The sequence below is a fragment of the Arachis hypogaea genome, chromosome 16, assembly GCF_003086295.3.
Source record: "Arachis hypogaea cultivar Tifrunner chromosome 16, arahy.Tifrunner.gnm2.J5K5, whole genome shotgun sequence".
Classification (NCBI taxonomy): Eukaryota; Viridiplantae; Streptophyta; class Magnoliopsida; order Fabales; family Fabaceae; genus Arachis; species Arachis hypogaea.
The window spans coordinates 80,016,298-80,024,822 of NC_092051.1; the positions used below are offsets into that span (position 1 = coordinate 80,016,298).

General features: G+C 37.5%; 1 non-coding gene across 1 annotated transcript; it reads right to left on the reverse strand.

Moving 5' to 3' along the window:
• Positions 1-6,988: 6,988 nt before the first annotated feature.
• Positions 6,989-7,096, reverse strand: LOC112761977 (small nucleolar RNA R71). The gene has a single exon (XR_003182342.1). It is a non-coding gene; the product is annotated as a small nucleolar RNA R71 (small nucleolar RNA).
• Positions 7,097-8,525: the final 1,429 nt, after the last annotated feature.

Sequence of the window (8,525 nt, forward strand, 5' to 3'; positions counted from 1 at the left end):
CAATGAACCACTATGAGCCACGTTAACTCCCACGTTAACTTAGTTAACATGGAAGTTAACGTTGAGGATAGGATGATGAGCCAACGTTAGTGACACTCACCTTTGTCACTAACGTTGGAGATGGCTATCATTACCACGTTAGAAGCCACGTTAACTTAGTTAACGTGGACTCTAACGTGGGAAGTAGGGGCACCTTGGAACGTTAGTGACAAAGGTAAGCGTCACTAACGTTCTCGAAGAATTGGCCAGCCTACGTTAAGAGCCACGTTAACTAAGTTAACGTGAACTCTAACGTAGGGGGAGGGAGGACTCTCAACGTTATTGGAAAAGGTGAGCCCCAATAACGTGTGCGAAGGACCAAGAGGCAACGTTAGTGGTCACGTTAGTGACACTAACGTTAAAGTTAACGTGGATCATCCCTGGGTGAGGAACGTTAGTAAAAAAGGTGATTGCCACTAACGTTCTCGAACCCACACTCTCGCTTAACTTTAACGCCACTGGCATCCTGAGCTAAACACCCTGCCTACTTCACACTTTCTCTCTGCAAGTAAAGCTAAGCCCACTGAAGAAGTATAACTGCTTCAAACTCAAGATCCAAAGGCCCATATCCAAGACTTGAAGAACCAACTAGAAGATTAGAAGAGTAGTATATATAGGGGTAGTTTTGAATTAGAAAGCAGCTTTTGGGGGATGGGAAATTAAGAACTACTCTCTGTATAATTTACTTTCTCTGCTCTTCTAGTTCTAGTTTTCATGATGTATTATCCATCTTTGTTTTCCATTTCAAGAGCCATGAACAACTAAACCCCTTTCATTGGGTTAGGGAGCTCTGTTGTAATTTGATGGATCAATACTAATTTTCATTACTCTTTTTCTATCTTTTCTCTTGATTTTACTAGAAAGCTTTCAATCTTCATCCAATTGGGTAGTTATCTTGGAAAAGAAGCTATTCATTCTTGGATCTCTTCTGAACCTTGGAAGAGGAATGAAGAGATCATGCTAGAAATACTTTCTCATGTTGGACCAAACTGGGTTTGGTTGCGTATGGTGACTGTAATCCTACCAACACTTGATTTAGGAATGCATGTGGTATAATCAGTGACCATACTTCATCTCTTCTCATGAGCAATTGACCAAGGAATTGGCTATTGATCAAGATTTGAGAGGTTGAATTTCCAAGAAATTAGAATTCGATCACTTAAGATTGCCAAGGAGATCAATGAATGCATTGATTGAGGAAGAGATGAAAATGAACTTGATCCGGAGAATGCAACATCTCCCAAGCCCAATGAATCCCCATTTCTGATCTTACCCATTCTCTTTAATTTTTGCAATTTAATTTTATGAGCATCTTCCCCATTCCCATTTACAATTCTGCAATTTACTTTCCGTCATTTACTTTCAGCTCTGTACTTCCAGCATTTACATTTTCTGCTATTTACTTTCCTGCCATTTAATTTCCTGCAACTCTCAAACCAAATTCTGCTTCGCTCAACTAGAACACCCCTCTAATTAAAGTTGCTTGACCAATCAATCCCTGTGGGATTCGACCTCACTCTATTGTGAGTTTTTACTTGACGACAATTCGGTATACTTGCCGAAGGAAAATTGTTGAGAGACAAGTTTCCGTGCTATCACACACAGACGTGTGCGTTCGCACACCAATGCGTGACCCCTCTGGTGGGAGCGTTAGCACAGCCTGTGTGCCTGCACCCCATACCCCTTTTCGCTCTTGTGCGTGCGGACGGACCTGGGTGCGCGCGCACAAATGATCCTTCATGCCAAAAAAAAAGAAAAGAGTCTTCTGTGAGTGCGCACGACCTTGTGCGCACGCACACTTCTCACTCCCTCTTCTGCCAGGAGCGCTCGCATAGCAGGTGCGCTCGCACACCTTCCCCTTTTCTCATAGTGTGCGCACGCACACAACCCTGTGGGTGCGCACGCCTCTATTCTCTCACTTTACTTCTTTTCTTCTCTTCTCTCTACTTCTTCTTTTCCTTTCTCTTCTCCTCTCTTCTTTGCCTTCCTCAACAACCATTCACCACCCACCATGCTCACCTTTAGTAGTTAGTTAGTTAGTTAGTTATTTACTTAGTTAGTTATTTTAATTCTAAGTTTTTTATGCTAAGTGTTGGATGATTGAGTTGGTTTGTTGATTGTATTGAGATATTACTGCTGAATCATTGATATCATTATTACTATCATTGTTGCATATCTTTGTTAAGGTTATAGATTGTGCTTGGTATTGAGTTCCTCACGTTTAATTTTGTGCATACCAAGTACTCATAGCATTGCCTTCATGAACTTCTTTTGGATTCCTAAATTGCATGTTTTGGCCACCATGTAATTGGATTTCGTTGTCTATAGATAGGCAATTAGTTCTTAGTTGATGCATTTTATTTTGTTGGGTGATGCTTGTGATGATTTATTTTTTTTTTAAGTCACCTATTTGATGCATTAACATTGAGAATTGTGGAATTGGGTCATAAGCTTGCCTAATGACACTTTTTGAGCTTTTTAAGCTTTGTGGACTATGCTTGCCATGTTTTCCATTTCATGTCAATTAGGTGTTGTTTCATCATCCAATTCACAATTTCTTGATTTTTGCTTGAATACTTTTATGCTTTTTGATTACTAGTTTGTTTATCTTAACTTACCAGCTTTCTTTAAAGTATTTCAAGCACGCTAGGTTCAGTGAAGAGCATGTTATTTTGCATACTTGTGACTCAATTATCCATGCTAGTTTGTGGGTGTTCTAAATCGTACACAACTTAGAAAACACACACTTGTTTCTTTATGTCAGAAACTTATTCACTCACCTCATTCTAGCGAATATCACCTCATTCCAACATTCTATGCTTCCTTGTTTTTCCATTCACTCGTCTCATGGTGTTATTTCTTATTTTTCATGTATGATGTACCATAAGCAACAAGGGAAGCGGGAGGAAGAGCATGCAGCAACCGATTGATCCATGATGAGCGGATAATTTATACGCCTTTTGGCATTGTTTTTACATAGTTTTTAGTATGATTTAGTTAGTTTTTAGTATATTTTTATTAGTTTTTAAATAAAAATTACATTTCTGGACTTTACTATGAGTTTGTGTGTTTTTTTGTGATTTCAGGTAATTTTCGGCTGAAATTGAGGGACTTGAGCAAAAATCTGATTCAGAGGTTGAAGAATGACCGCAGATGCTGTTGGATTCTGACCTCCCTGTACTCGAAGTGGATTTTCTAGAACTACAGAAACCCAATTGGCGCGCTCTCAATTGCTTTGGAAAGTAGACATCCAGGGCTTTCCAGCAATATATAATAGTCCATACTTTGCACGATTTTTGACGACCCAAACTGGCGTTCAAATGCCAACTCCCTGCCCTATTCTGGAGTTAAACGCCAGAAACAGGTTGCAAACCAGAGTTAAACGCAAGAAATAGGCTACAAACTGGCATTTAACTCCAAAAAGAGTCTCTACACATGAAAGCTCAATGCTCAGTCCAAGCACACACCAACTGGGCCCGAAAGTGGATTTCTGCATCATTTACTTATCTTTGTAAACACTAGTAACTAGTTTAGTATAAATAGGACTTTTTACTATTGTATTTACAGCTTTTGAACATCTTTAGTTCATCTTTTGATCATTTTAGATCTCTAGACCTCCATGGGAGGCTGGCCACTCGGCCATGTCTACCCTATTTTTACTTAAGTATTTTCAACAGTGGAGTTTCTACACACTATAGGTTAAGGTGTGGAGCTCTGTTGTTCCTCGAGTATTAATGCAAAGTACTATTATTCTTCTATTCAATTCATGCTTATTCTTATTCTAAGATATTCATTCACACACAAGAACATGATGAATGTGATGATCATGTGACACTCATCACCATTCTCACTTATGAACGCGTGATTGACAACCACTTCCGTTCTACATGAAAACAAGCTAGAGTGTATATCTCTTGGATTCCTGGTCCACGACGCATGGTTGCCTCTCCTGACAACAGAGTCTTCCATTCCGTGAGATCAGAGTCTTCGTGGTATAAGCTAGAATCAATTGGCAGCATTCTTGAGATCCGAAAAGTCTAAACCTTATCTGTGGTATTTTGAGTAGGATCTGGGATGGGATGACTGTGACGAGCTTCAAACTCGCGACTATAGGGCAGTAAATCCTATTCCTACACGATCGAGAACCAACAGCTGATTAGCCATGCGGGAAACTGTAGAGGACCATTTTCACTGAGAGGAGGGGAAGTAGCCATTGACAACGGTGACACCCAACATACAGCTTGCCATAGAAAGGAGTATGAAGGATTGGATGAAGGCAGTAGGAAAGCAGAGATTCAGAAGGAATAAGGCACCTCCATACGCTTATCTGAAATTCCCATCAATGAATTACATAAGTATCTCTATCTTTATTTTATGTTTATTTATCTTTTAAATTATTAAAACTCTATAACCATTTGAATCCGCCTGACTGAGATTTACAAGGTGACCATAGCTTGCTTCAAGCCGACAATCTCCGTGGGATCAACCCTTACTCATGTAAGGTTTATTACTTGGACGACCCAGTGCACTTGCTGGTTAGTTGTGCGAAGTTGTGAAGAAGAAGTGAGATTATAAACGTGCGTACCAAGTTTTTGGCATCGTATTGGAGAATGAATAATCACGATTTCGTGCACCATGTTTTTGGCGCCGTTGCGAGGGATTGTTCGAGTTTGGACAACTGACGGTTCATCTTGTTGCTCAGATTAGGTAATTTTATTTTAATTTTAAGTTTTTATTTTTATTATTTTTATTTTCAAAAAATTTTCAAAAAAAAGATTTAGTATTCTATGTTCTTCAGAATTTTTAAGAAGGAATTCTAGACTTTCATGAGATATGTTGAATCCTGGTTGGCTGTTAAGCCATGTCTAATCTTTTGGACCGAGGTTTCAACTATCCTTAGAAGAGCTTCTTTGTCTTTCTCAGCAATTTAGCTGTTGTATGTAATGTTCCGCTAAAGCTTGGCCGGCTAGTAAGCCATGTCTAATTCCTGGACCGGAGCTTTAGACTAACGTTGCATGATTCCTGGAATTCCTATAAAAAAATTTTGAAATCCTTATTTTTATTTTTTCTAAAATAATTTTCGAAAAACAAATCCAAAAAATTAATAAAATCATAAAACCAAAAATAATTTTATGTTTCTTGTTTGAGTCTAGTGTCAATCATTAAGTTTAAGTGTCAATTGCATGTCTTTATTCTTCTTGCATTTTTCGAAAATGTGTTCATGTGTTCTTCATGATCTTCAAGTTGTTCTTGATGATCTTCTTTGTTTGATCTTTGTATTTTCTTGTTTTGTGTCTTTTCTTGTTTTTCATATGCATTTTCAATTTGTTAGTGTCTAAACATTGAAAATTTCTAAGTTTGGTGTCTTGCATGTGTGTCTTTTCTTAAAAATTTTCAAAAATAAGTTCTTGGTGTTTATCTTGACATTCAAAGTGTTCTTGGTGTTGTTCTTGACATTCAAAGTGTTCTTGCATGCATTTTTATTTTGATCTTAAATTTTTATGTGTTGTTTCATTTTTGCTGTTTGATAGAAAAAGAGAAAAACATAAAAATGATATCTTTTTTCTCTCTCCTCATTAAAAATTCAAAAAAAAACATCTTCCCCTTATTCTCTCATAACTTTTCGAAAATTTGGTTTGATTTAGTCAAAAAGTTTTTAAATTTAATTGTTTCTTATGAGTCAAGTCAAATTTTCAATTTAAAAAATCCTATCCTTTCAAAACTTTTTCAAAGTCAAAAATCAAATCTTTTTCATTTTTCTTTTATGATTTTCGAAAATTTTAAAAATGATTTTCAAAATCTTCTTTTTAATTTTATTTCATAATTTCAAAATCTTTACTAACAATTATTGTGATTGATTCAAAAATTTTTAAAGTTTGTTACTTGCCAATTAAGAAAGGTTCAATCTTTAAACTCTAGAATCATATCTTTTTAGTTTCTTGTTAGTCAAGTAATCAACTTTAATTTCAAAAATCAAATCTTTTTAATTTCCTTTTCAAATCTTTTTCAAAATGATTTTCAATCATATCTTTTTCAAAATTAATTTCAAAATCTTTGATTTTCAAATCTTTTTCAATTAACTACTTGACTTTTTGTTTGTTTTACTATTTCTTATCTTTTTCAAAACCACCTAACTACTTTTCTCTCTCTAATTTTCGAAAATCACTAACTTTTTTTTCAAAATTTCTTTTCATTAACTAATTATTTTAAATTTCAATTTAATTTTATTTTTAATTTTCGAATACTAACTAATAATTAAAATAAAAAAAATATTTTTCTTTTATTTTAATTTAAATTTCAAATTTTTCTCTTCTCACTCTTCTACTCTTCTATTCTTCTACTCACATAAAAGAATCTCTATATTATGACATAGAGGATTCTTCTTCTTTTCTGTTCTCTTTTTTTTCATATGAGCAGGAACAAGGATAAGAACATTTTTGTTGAAGCTGATCTTGAACCTGAAAGGACTCTGAAGAGGAAGCTAAGGGAAGCTAAAGCACAACCCTCTGGAGAGGACCTGACAGAAATTTTCGAAAAAGAAGGAGACATGGCCGAACCTAATAACAATGGTAGAGATGTAAGGAAGACGCTTGGTGACTTTATTGCACCCTCTTCTAACTTCTATGGAGGAAGCATCTCAATTCCTGCAATTGCAGTAAACAACTTTGAGCTTAAGCCTTAATTAGTTTCTCTAATGCAGCAGAATTGCAAGTTTCATGGACTTCCAATGGAAGATCCTCATCAGTTTTTAGCTAAATTCTTGCAAATTTGTGACACTGTTAAGACCAATGGAGTTGATCCCGAGGTCTACAGGCTTATGCTTTTCCCTTTTGCTGTAAGAGACAGAGCTAGAACATGGTTGGATTCCCAACCTAAGGAAAGCTTGAACTCTTGGGATAAGCTAGTCAGTGCTTTCCTGGCCAAATTCTTTCTGCCTCAAAAGATGAGCAAGCTTAGAGTGGAAATCCAAACCTTCAGACAGAAGGAAGGTGAGTCCCTCTATGAAGCTTGGGAAAGATATAAGCAACTGATCAAAAGGTGTCCTACTGACATGCTTCCAGAATGGAGCATCATAAGTATATTCTATGATGGTCTGTCTGAGTTGTCAAAAATGTCATTGGACCATTCTGCAGGAGGATCTCTTCATCTGAAAACCCCTGCAGAAGCTCAAGAACTCATTGAAATGGTTGCAAATAACTAGTTCATGAACACCTCTGAGAGGAATCCTGTGAACAATGGGACGCCTCAGAAGAAGGGAGTTCTTGAAATTGATACTCTGAATGCCATATTGGCTCAGAACAAAATATTGACTCAGCAAGTCAATATGATTTCTCAGAGTCTGAATGGATTGCAAGCTGCATCCAACAGTACTAAAGAAGCATCTTCTGAAGAAGAAGCTTATGATCCTGAGAACCCTGTAATGGCAGAGGTGAATTACATGGGAGAACCCTATGGAAACACCTATAATCCTTCATAGAGAAATCATCCAAATTTCTCATAGAAGAACCAACAGAAGCCTCAACAAGGCTTCAATAATAATGGTGGAAGAAATAGGTTTAGTAACAGCAAGCCTTTTCCATCATCTTCTCAGCAACAGACAGAGAATTCTGCACAGAGCCATTTTGGCCTGGCAACCATAGTCTCTGATCTATCCAAGACCACACTAAGTTTCCTGAATGAAACAAGGTCCTCCATTAGAAATTTGGAGGCACAGGTGGGTCAGCTGAGTAAGAAGATTACTGAAACTCCTCCCAGTACTCTCCCAAGCAATACAGAAGAAAATCCCAAGAGAGAGTGCAATGCCATAACCTTGACCAACATGGCCAAACCTGGAGAGAGTGAGGAGGACATGAATCTCAGTGAGGAAGACCTCTTGGGACGTCCTCTGAACAGAAAGGAATTCCCATTTGAGGAACCAAAGGAATCTGAGGCTCATACAGAGACCATAGAGATTCTATTGAACTTCCTTCTGCCATTCATGAGCTCTGATGAATATTCCTCCTCTGAAGAGGATGAAGACATCACTGAAGAGCAAGTTACTAAATATCTAGGAGCAATCATGAAGGTGAATGCCAAGTTATTTGGTACTGAGACTTGGGAGGATGAACCCCCCTTGTTAACCAATGAACTGAATGCATTAATGAGGCAGACATTACCTCAGAAGAAACTGGATCCCGGAAAATTCTTCATACCTTGTACCATAGGCACCATGACCTTTGAGAAGGCTCTATGTGACCTGGGGTCAGGGATAAACCTCATGCCCCTCTCTGTAATGGAGAAACTGGGAATCTTTGATGTATAAGCTGCAAGAATCTCACTAGAGATGGCAGACAAATCCATGAAACAGGCTTATGGACTAGTAGAAGACGTGCTAGTGAAGGTTGAAAGCCTTTACATCCCTGCTGATTTCATAATCCTAGACACTGGGAAGGATGAGGATGAATCCATCACCCTTGGCAGACCCTTCCTGGCCACAGCAAAAGCTG